Source organism: Phaenicophaeus curvirostris, chromosome 2, assembly GCF_032191515.1.
Source record: "Phaenicophaeus curvirostris isolate KB17595 chromosome 2, BPBGC_Pcur_1.0, whole genome shotgun sequence".
Lineage (NCBI taxonomy): Eukaryota > Metazoa > Chordata > Aves > Cuculiformes > Cuculidae > Phaenicophaeus > Phaenicophaeus curvirostris.
The window spans coordinates 46,188,763-46,200,036 of record NC_091393.1 but is presented as its reverse complement, the minus strand read 5'-3'; positions in this window follow the sequence as shown (position 1 = coordinate 46,200,036).

Here is an 11,274-nt window from a genome sequence, read left to right as displayed (position 1 = left end):
CAAGTATTTACCTAGTGAGTTAATTAGCCATGAATTTTGTAGTTTGAATTCAACAGTCATACTACTGTGAGCCAATGAAAGAAATTAACCTTTTATGTTATTGTCTTAATATTCACAGCTTTTGCCTTAAATGAGAGTGAGAGAGCGGTTGATTGACTGACTGCACCGCAGACTGGTGGTGATGGAAAGCTACGAGCCTTTTATCACTGCTTGGGAGTTGACACCAAATGCTGATAGTGCCATTACTGTCTGTGCTGAAAAAAACAACCACTACATGCATACAGGTATGGAGGGGGAGAATTTAATCTACTTGTTCATAAGGTCTAGCAAAGGCAGATCAGGGACAACACTGGAGCTGTGTGTGTGAAAATAGATAGTGTGCTAGGGAAATAAAGCATTAGTGACCCAAATGCTGCTAGAAATATTGCAGATGGATAAAGAAAAAAGAATTGATGAGGGCTGTGTCCCACACAACTGACATAATGGCTCTTTCTAAACAGATTTTTTTTAAAAAAACTTTTCTAAAGTGATGCAATAATGTATAAGACTTGCTTTGTTGCAGGGAGCATATATATGTATTTTTAAAAACTATTCAAAAGGCTCTGCTTCTTTAAGAGGCCACTGTCAACAAGGACCTCTTTGTTGTGGGGTTTGGTTTCTTTTTTATTTTGCAGGATTCAATAAGGCTGAATATTACTTATAAAAATGATGTTTTATGGAAGTTTAAGGAGAATTGAGGGTTAAAAAGTAATCTACACTTTCTTACAAACAATAAAAATGTATGTAATTTTTTACTCAGTACACTTAAGGTTGGTGAGAGATCAGGTGTAAATTGCCTTCTTTCCTGGAGCACTCTGATTCTCTAGTGCCTTCTGTTGAAAATATCACAGAAGTTGGGAACTTCTATTGCATGAACCTTGCTGACATAAGGTGTTAAGGATCTCTTTCAATTTCTGGGTGGTGAGACTATTTCATGCCTTGTCAATGGTGCAAAGCATCTAAATGGCATGTCTCGTATGAAGACTATAGCTTCACTGTGAAAGCTTTTGTGCTACAGATTGGAAGAGTTGGATCATCTTGCATTAAGGCACTGGACCAAAAGTCAGCAGAGATAGCTTACATTGTGTACTCTTTCTTTGAAGATATGAGATTGTGTCATGCACCTGTCTTCTACCAAGGTGTTGGTAGGAGAGGTGATTTGTGTGTTTGATCAGAAATTGTATAAGGACTATAAAGTAAACATAGTTAAAATAGTAAATTTTTCAAGTAGGTGCTCAGTAAAGACCCAGTCTGTTAACTGAGGAAGTTTATGGAAGTCTTTCCCCTGACTCTGATAGGAGACAGTGATTGAAATGAAAAACACCCTCAAAATTTTCTTTATCCTCCAGCCCAGTGTCCTCATTCAATCTGTCTTGCTTCCTCACATTGGGATCGAAAGAAAATTTCAGCAGGAGAAGACTTGACTTGCATGAGAAGCCTAACACAGTGTCCAAAATACAGCAGCAGTGTGTAAAACCAAAAATAAAATCTGAAATAAAACCCAGTAATGTGCAGTACCCAGAAGAACAATTTCATGAGGGCAAAGTAGACAGAGTCTAAAATCAATTCAGCCTGTTATAAGATGCAGGAGTTTCTTTTCTGACTTTAGGGCTTGCTTTTAAATGGCTCAGAAAATGCAAGAAAAGGAAAGCACCACAACAGTCTGCATTTATACCTCGTGTGCTTTGTGAGTACACTGGACATGCACTTCTCTGGAATTCTTGTGCACACCTTACAAAAAGAAAAAGATGATGAGTGCATTTCTCAAATTGTTTTGTTTATGCCTTTCCTCCAGAGGAACAGTAACTTGCAGTCCTACCCAACCAACACCTCAGATCTGGAATTACAAATGTAATTATTTCTACTCTGAATTTCCCAAATGTACTGCACCTCAAAATGCACAGCACAGTGCTTAAGGAACACCAGAGCAGTGTTATGGCTTCCATTTATTTGCATTTTTTTCTTGATGCTGGATGTCTCTGTACTTTCAGTGTTGAATGTTAGTCCTCTTTTGTTTTCTACTATCAATGATTTCTTGATAATCTATCTATTGAAATAATAACAAGCAAACCAAATGTTAGAAGTTCTGCTAACTCTTCACTGATTCTTGTTTTTCCTCTGTCTACCATGAAGGTAAGATGAGGTGTCAGTACCTGCCAGGTGTCCCCACCACATTCTGCTGGACAAATAAAACTCAAAAAATGGCAGAAGGATTATCCAGCCCTTTTATAATCTAAACCAAATATTCTTCTCATCTTTACAAAAGATAATTTATTGTAAAAATAGATAATTAAACTGTAGCAAAAAAAGCCCTGAGAGTATCATGATCAGGAAACCTTACTTCCAATTTGTCAATACCTATCTGTAAATGCATAATTCATCAAAAGTTTTTACGGCAGCGTGTTTGCTTGCCTTCTTTAGATAAACTATTCAACTTAGAACTTTTCTTTTCCATTTTATAGAGGGTTATGCTCCTTTCCAATTGTGTATCTGTTCCCCTCTGCATATGAGAGGAAAATGCTGGGAAATTTATTATTTATGGAGAACAAATACTAATAGTTGATGGTCAGATTGGTAAGGTGGTTGCAACAGAAAGGTTTCTGGGTAGAAGAGCTACCTTACGACAAACCTTTTGTTGTGCGTGCTTTCACTGCTTAACATTCACTGTGTGAATTACACTCGATGGAAGAGCAGAAGGTTGGTTTCATTTTTGACATCGGCATTGACTGCTAACGTACTGATTAACTAAAAGCAATGGCATCATTACCAAATGAGTCATTAGTATCCTTAGAGAAGAACATTAATGAGGAGGGGAGAAATCTAATTGCTTAGAAAAAGGCACAAAACACATGATGGAGTATTTTAATTTGTTCAAAAATATTTACTGTTCTCCTGCTCCTATAATTAAGGTTTTATTAATTTAAGAGTGAACAGACAAGAGCATGAGGCTTTGTGTGTCTGCATCAGCTCAGGCATGGCTCATGACCTGGAAGAAAGACACCGGTGAATCACAAGTGGCACTGCCACTTTCAGTGGAAGCATTTGCTTCATAGTATAGGCTATGAGAGAAACGAGCTTTCTCTGTGTTGATGCCTACGTCTATGTCGGCTTTTTACAGCATGCCCATATGGATAATGAGCAAACCTCAAAAGTCTGACTGTTTAATCATGTTCAGTATAGTTTCTTTTCTGTAGATTCCTAAAAACAAGCTACCAGTAACAGTCAAAAGATACCTTTTCATGTCAATGTATGTCAATGGAAATGAGCATTGGTGTATTACCCAGAATTCAACCATAGTGTATGATTCTATGATTCTATGATATCTCAACACTACATTGAGTATATGTATGTTAAATTACCTTCAGAAAGTTCTCAGGCAAAGAGGCACTGAATTTAAGGATGAATCATAGAATCATAGAATCATAGAATAACCAGGTTGGAAGAGACTGACTGGATCATTGAGTCCAACCATTCCTATCAAACGCTAAACCATGCCACATAGCACCTCGTCCACCCGTGCCTTAAACACCTCCAGGGAAGGTGACTCAACCACCTCCCTGGGCAGCCTGTTCCAGTGCCCAATGACCCTTTCCGTGAAAAATTTTTTCCTAATGTCCAGCCTAAACCTCCCCTGGCAGAGCTTGAGGCCATTCCCTCTTGTCCTGTCCCCTGTCACTTGGGAGAAGAGGCCAGCACCCTCCTCTCCACAACGTCCTTTCAGGTAGTTATAGAGAGCAATGAGGTCTCCCCTCAGCCTCCTCTTCTCCAGGCTAAACAACCCCAGCTCTCTCAGCCGCTCCTCGTAAGACCTGCTCTCCAGCCCCTCACCAGCTTTGTCGCTCTCCTCTGGACTCGTTACAGAGCCTCAACATCCTTCTTGTGGTGAGGGGCCCAGAACTGAACACAGGATTTGAGGAGCGGTCTCACCAGTGCCGAGTACAGAGGGAGAACAACCTCCCTGGACCTGCTGGTCACGCCGTTTCTGATACAAGCCAAGATACCATTGGCCTTCTTGGCCACCTGGGCACACTGCTGGCTCATGTTCAGTTGGCTGTCAACCAACACCCCTAGGTCCCTCTCCTCCAGGCAGCTTTCTAGCCAGTCTTTTCCTAGTCTGTAGCACTGCGTAGGGTTGTTGTGCCCCAAGTGCAGGACCCGGCATTTGGCCTTGTTAAACCTCATGCCATTGGTCTCAGCCCAGTGGTCCAGCCTGTTCAGATCCCTTTGCAGAGCCTCCCTACCCTCCAGCAGATCGACACTTCCACCCAGCTTAGTGTCGTCCGCAAACTTGCTAAGGGTGCACTCGATGCCTTCATCCAGGTCATTGATAAAGACATTGAACAGGGCTGGACCCAGCACTGAGCCCTGGGGAACCCCACTTGTCACTGGCCTCCAGCTGGGTTTCACACCATTTCCCACCACTCTCTGGGCCCGGCCAGCCAACCAGTTTTCCACCCAGGAGAGTGTCCAGGCCAGAGGCTGACAGTTTCTCAAGCAGAATGCTGTGAGAAACTGTGTCAAAGGCTTTGCTGAAGTCCAGGAAGACCACATCCACAGCCTTTCCCTCATCCAGCAGCCGAGTCACTTTGTCATAGAAGGCGATCAGATTAGTTTGGCAAGACCTACCTTTTGTGAACCCCTGTTGACTGGGCCTGATCACCCGGTTCTCTTGCATGTGCTTCATGATAGCACTCAAGATCACCTGCTCCATGACTTTCCCTGGCACTGAGGTCAGACTGACAGGCCTGTAGTTCCCTGGATCCTCCCTGCGACCCTTTTGTAGATGGGCACGACATCAGCCAGCCTCCAGTCCAGTGGGACTTCCCCAGTCTTCCAGGACTGTTGGAAGATGATGGAAAAATGTTGGAAAGACTGATGGAAAGATGATGAACGCAATGTACTGCAAATAATAAACTCTATAAAAGGGGCTCGGAGGTTTTTTTTTGGTTGGTTATTTGGTGGGGTTTTGGTTTTGCTAAAAGTATGGATTGACATCCTGAAGTTCTCCGCAGGGAGCTCTGAACAGAAAGTCAGAAATACAAATTTTCCTGGTAAATTCTATTAAGCACATTAAAAGAAACAAAGCATGACTGTGTCTAAATTGTCCATTTGTATGCATGGACACTGAAAATTATTTGCAATTTTAACATATTCAGAAAGGGATCATAACAATAAGTAAGCAAAGATAGGAGGCTGATCCTGGCCAGGTTCTCTGTCTTTTGAATTACAGATTCAGAAAATCACAGAATAATTCAGGTGGGAAGGGATGTTTCAAGGTCCCATCTACGCCAGACCCTTGCTAATTCAAGTCTGATACAATCACTTGTCTCAAGGCTGTCTCTAATCAGGTCTCCAGGGATGAAGTTTCACCAACCTCCCTGGGCCCTTTTCTAGTACTGGACCACCGTCATGGCATAAAAAAGGTTTCCCTAATTTCTAACCAGAATTTTTCATGTCTTCTGCCTTCTCAGTCCCTCTGATCAGGCGGCTGCAGACTGCCATAACATCTCCCTTGAGCCTTCTCTTCCTCATGAGCTTTTAGATAAAAATGCGGTGCATCCAGCTCCTACAGATTCAGGCTCCACACTGCTGCCTAGTGTCAGGCACCTTATTGTGGGTAGCCAGACTGTGACATTACTAATTTCTACCCACTTTTCTCCTCTGTTTGTATCAGGTACCCTGTCTCTTTCAGAAATATTATTTTAAGGGAATTGTGATTTTTAATCTAATAGCTGGCATACCACACTCTACTCACAGGAAAGCATAGCAACAGCTGAGACAAGCATGGAAAATCTGTGCCTGCTAGTCTCATCCTATAGTCCTCTCTGTGATGGTGATCTGCTCCTTTACACGTGGGGCAAACCTCTGCAGAAAGACTCCTGTGAACTAAAGTGGATTTTGAGTCCAGCACTATAGGTCAAGATTTAAGAAGCCTAAAATCTATGTAAATCCCAGGGACAAAAGTTCCATATTGGCTCACTCTGTACTGTGAGGGCAAATATTTGGCATGGATTTTGGCTGAAAACAAGGTGTGATTTAAGATTTTGATATTCTTGTGCCTAGGTCTTGTTATGTGCTGACTCATTCTGCTCAATGTTGACCCACATATTTTAGCAGCCAGAAACAGGAAGGATTTGGGTAAAATCTTAAAATTTCTGCATATTAACTACCATGCCACATGTGTATTCCATGTATTACAATATATTTTGGGATGCAACACAAAAGACAAATGAGAGAAAACCAGGAACGTGCATCTGGTGAATACTGAGGGGTCAGTATTTTGCATTTTTGTTACTAAACAAAGCCAAACAGTTGCACAGTCCAAATATTACCTCACTGATCTTTAATACAAATCCATTTCTTCTCATTATTATATTCCACTTTAATACCAGTTTCAAGTTAATTTGCAGGTGAGTCCAGGCAGAGATCTTTTTAGGGCTTTAGTGGGGTTGGCTGTCAAAGGCAGTATGGTGACATGTCAAGGAGGGTTCATGCATACTACCTAAGCAGGGCCTTCAAGTAGTATTGCTGGTGCTAGAATAATTGAATAATCACTTCAGTGCTTCAGGTCTGGGCAAACACAGCTGAACTGAATGGATCTTCCATGTGCATACAGCAGCAACTGGGGAATCTCCAGTCTTCACTGCATAGGACAGCTATGCCTTAGGATGTTCTTCCTCAAGCTAATGTTGTGATTACATGACAAGTAGCTAAGCTTTGTGTGGTAGATCTGACCAGATGACTTCCAAGTTAAATTTTAATGTGACTCCGTGAATTTCTAGAATAAATTTTCCCTCCCCTCCATCTGAAGATTTCCATAACTTGCATAGCAAGGGCTGTTGAAGGAACATTTTAGGTTGAATCTCTCCTGGAGCTCTCCTAGGTTTTCAAGTCTGATCCAACATTCAGATCCACGTGGCTCTCGTGAGCCTTTTCAAAACCAACAGTATTATACTTTTAAGAATAGCTCTGTGTAAGAATCCAGATCAGTGAAGCTGGACACCTACAAGTATTCCTGGACAACAGGACATTGCAACATCTAATTTTCAGTCATATTTGTCTCTAGGCCATTCAATTCCTTATTAAATTCACTGGTAAAATTAAATATCTAAGGCCTAGTTTAATAAAATACAACAAGGAAGAAGGGCACTATCTAGAATAGCTAATGAGTCATGCTCATCACTCCTTATCCCTTGCAAAATGGTACAGTTCAAATCAGAAGGCTTGAGGAACCTTGGCCCAAAGCATTTCATGGCTGTGTTATCCATCAATACTTTGGAGATGTGGGTCTAACACCATGCAAATAGGAAAGACATAACCCAGGTCTTCCTTTCTCAGGTAAGCCTGCTAATGAAATAGTTAAGGCAGTAGGAACCATCAAGCCCGGGAATGTGAGGTACTTGGAAGGTTGTGGTGATGGAGGTTTTTAAGAGCATATACATTTTGGGGACAAGTAGGTGGCTAAATACATCTGTGAAGTCAGTTTCATTGTTTGGAATGGGTCATTTTTTTATCAACAGATAAATAAACACAAAATTATTCTTAAATTACATTGCATAACACAGGGGACTTCAGAGAAGAAAAGAACTGTCTATCTTATAGTCTTCAAAACTTGTGTAATTTTAGTCGAATCATATTTAAAAATTGTTAATCATTTAATTGCATGTTTGTCTTATAAGTTGATGGATATTTTCCAACATGTTGTCAAGTAGTACTTTTTAATATTTTTGAGAAAAGAAAAAAACTCGTGAATACTAAAAACAATTATTTTAGAGAATGAAAGAGAAAGAAAGGGAAAGTAAAAACATCTCATCAGTTCTCTCCCTAAACAGAAAAGTAGTTCAAACTGGTTATCATTTTTTTCTGAAAGTGTTGCAGACTTCTGGTTACCATGAACCTTGGAAGCCCTGTGTGTTTGCACTTCAGTTTAGCAAACAGAAGTCTTACTGTTTTCTTTGTTCAGAAAGGTTTAGTTCAGAACTAACAAGCTGATAAAATAGCTTTCTGTAAATTTTTATAAGATTCTACGATGGGCGACATCACTGCGTTGTCATGGTGATGAGAAGTGCAGCTGTCAAATGCAAACTAGAAGGTGGTATATATGATTATTTGATTTTGAAAAAGATTTTATTAAAGCAGCTTCAGGGGGTTCAGAGGTTCTTTCTTCCAACAGATTACTCAGACATCCACAGCTAGAGGCCCAATCCAGAGATCACCATACCTAGTGACACTCAGACTGTTAATTTCAGTGGACTGTGAACGTGGCCATTAGGAAGATGTTGATGTGAGAAAAACGCATTAGTTTTCTCTTTGCACAGAGACTAATCCTTCCTATGGACTGAGGCCCCACAGCTGCTTGAAGTACATATAAACTTGATAAGGATTATTTTTAGATCATTGTATTATATGTATGGTAAATGGGGTGTTAATCTTGGTAAACCTTACTGTTATCTGAAGGATATTTTAGAATTATATTACAGTTAAAATTCTAATTTACTTAACCCAAGCACAGAGTAAAAATATAACTTCATAAACAGTTTGCCAACATGTAGTACAAGATATGGTGAGTGGCAATGTAAAAAGTAGCATTATCTCCGCTGAGGGAGAGGGAGACTGGCTGGAGGTAAGTGGATGGGGATGGAGTCCTCAACAAGGATGACAATATCAGAGCTGTTCCTCTCTTTCTGTTCTGCCTTTGTTCCTATTATTTAGTACCTTCTTGTTATTTCCTTTGTGCTCACACCAGAGGGATGCTCTCATACATGTGTTTGATATACATTCTTTTTTTCCCTTTGATGTGACTTAAAATTTGTTCTATTCAGCTCTCAAGGTTGTATCCCTTCCATGACCTGTACTTCTCTGACTGATTTGCATTCACATCCTGAGGCTCTCTGCCATGATGCCTCTCAGATCTCTCAAGGCCTCCATCATCTCCCTTTGCCTGGAGTCCAAGGCCTACTGATCTCTTGGTGGCATTATGAGTTGACAGAGTTGTCCCTCCAGGGCTTTCTGAACTGAGCATCCAAAACACTTATCCCAGTGCAATCCCTCTCAGCTCTGCTGGATCTGAAGAGGAGCTTGGTCTGTCACATGTGTTGGCATAACATCTCACCACTAGGTTGTTTCAATCTTGTCAAGAAGCACATCAGCTGACGTCTAAATGTGGAGGAGAGCCAATCATGCCTATCATCAGAATTTGGGGCATGACAGCCTTTAGTTACATTTAAGGACTGACTTTTTACCTTTTGGAATATGATAAACTTCAGAGCAGAAGCTGCAATAAGCAAGAAGAAGATGATCACTTGATTTATCCAAATTTCCATCAGGAAGCCGCATGCCTCTTATGCCTGGAATAGTAGAGGAATAAATCCAAAGCCTCCAAGAAGCTATTCCAACCTAAGTAATTTTCTGATTCTGTGTTTTTCTGATTTGAATTGAACACATAAAGCAACGTTATAATAAGAGAACCCAGTCTTCTCCTATCCAATGTAAATGACCAAAAAACTCCCTGCTTTGTTCTTCAGCCTCAGTTTAGTGACATTTTTAAGCCTTTTTATGTTGACTGGTCTGTAACTGTCAGACTGCACTTTACAGAAATGTCAATGCATTAACTTTAAATATTTCAGCCTGTTCCCCCCTTCAGGACTGTAAAATGTTTGCTGCTCAGCAAGAGACCACTTCAATCAGCGACACAGACATTTCTCCCATAGATAATGTCAGGGACATCTGTGTGGGACCTCTAGTCGAAAGGCAAATTCATTTGCACAGCTCAAAACCAGCAGCAGGTTCAATGATGGAAGTTTGGGACCAATTGCCATAAAGATCATTCATCCCCACTCCCCCCACCTCCCCATTGTTGTCTTTCTTTTTTCCCCAGTGGGATCCATTCAGCCAGAAGGCCAAAACATGGGTACAGATCCAAGATCAGCAGCAGGTATATCTACAAAGTACCTGAGTATGATACTTCACGTGACAGTTCCATCCTTCCCCATCTTGTAGCCTACATTCTCTGCCCAGATGCATCATGTTCTCATCCCATAGCATCAGCTAAAGAGTCTCCTGCCCCTAATGTTGACCACAACCACCATGAATCTCCTCAGATTCTGCACCACATTTTCTCAGTCTTGGATGTTACCTTCTAGGTACCAAAAACATTAATTCTGTAGCGTCTGCCTCAAGCACAGTTAGGCTTTAGGACTACTCCCAGTGTAGTATGGATACCACTCACAGGCATGTTATAGGTACAGGAGCAGCATGTGGAGCCATATCAGCAGGAACAGGGCTTTTGAGCTTCAACCTGCTGAGATTTCATTGGAGATTTTTTGCCCTGCCTAAAGATGTGCCCCAAAGTATGACATAAGAAATTCTATATGGTTTGTTGTATAAAGCAGTTGGGGGTTTTGCCATCATCAGTATTATGTATTGATGGGCATTTGTGTAGTGCTGAGGGAAAGAAAGGAGTCAAAATCAGAGGGATTTACTTGAAATACTAGTAGTAAATATCTAAATAATTCTAAAAGAGCTATAGTCCTCAAGATTTTCAATAGTTTCCAGGTCCAGAGCTTTTTGGCTGAGGCTACATCTGATCAGGCAGCAATTCACACTAGTGCGTGCTGGCTGTAGACACTTCTTATTTCCAAAAGTGACACTATTTTTTGTGCACTATGTTGTCCTTCTGCAGCACATAGCATGGAGATTGAGCTTCTTTTTCAGAATTGCATTTCCAAAAAATGTGATGGCCACTGAAAAGAAAGACAGGGAGCATGTATTTCTCAGCAGAAATCTCAGCAATAGAAAAAGTGTAACTGAAAAGCTCTTACAACAGACTATACGAACCAGAGGCATATGTTTTGTACTAACCTGTGCTGCTGTGAAAAAAGGTGGCTTGAGCTTCCCCAGAACCCCATGAAGATACCTGCAGGGCCAGCCCACATCTAGCCAGTCTGGTGTTTGGACAGAAAAAAAACGATCTGATTGGGCAGGTGGACTAAAACGAATAGAAAACGGCTCTAGAGGTCAGAGTCAATAAGTGGAAATCTCATACATTAATTCAAGTATGTTAGCCTCTGCCACATTGTTTCCAGATAAATAGAAATCTGAGTCATTTCCAAGATATAAAAAATCGTTTGGTAGAATGGCACAGGGCGTTTTCAAAAAGCAACTTGACACTAAATGCTCTGAGGACATAATTAAAAACGTAGTTAGCTGACAATATGGATGAACTTCTCGCTGTAC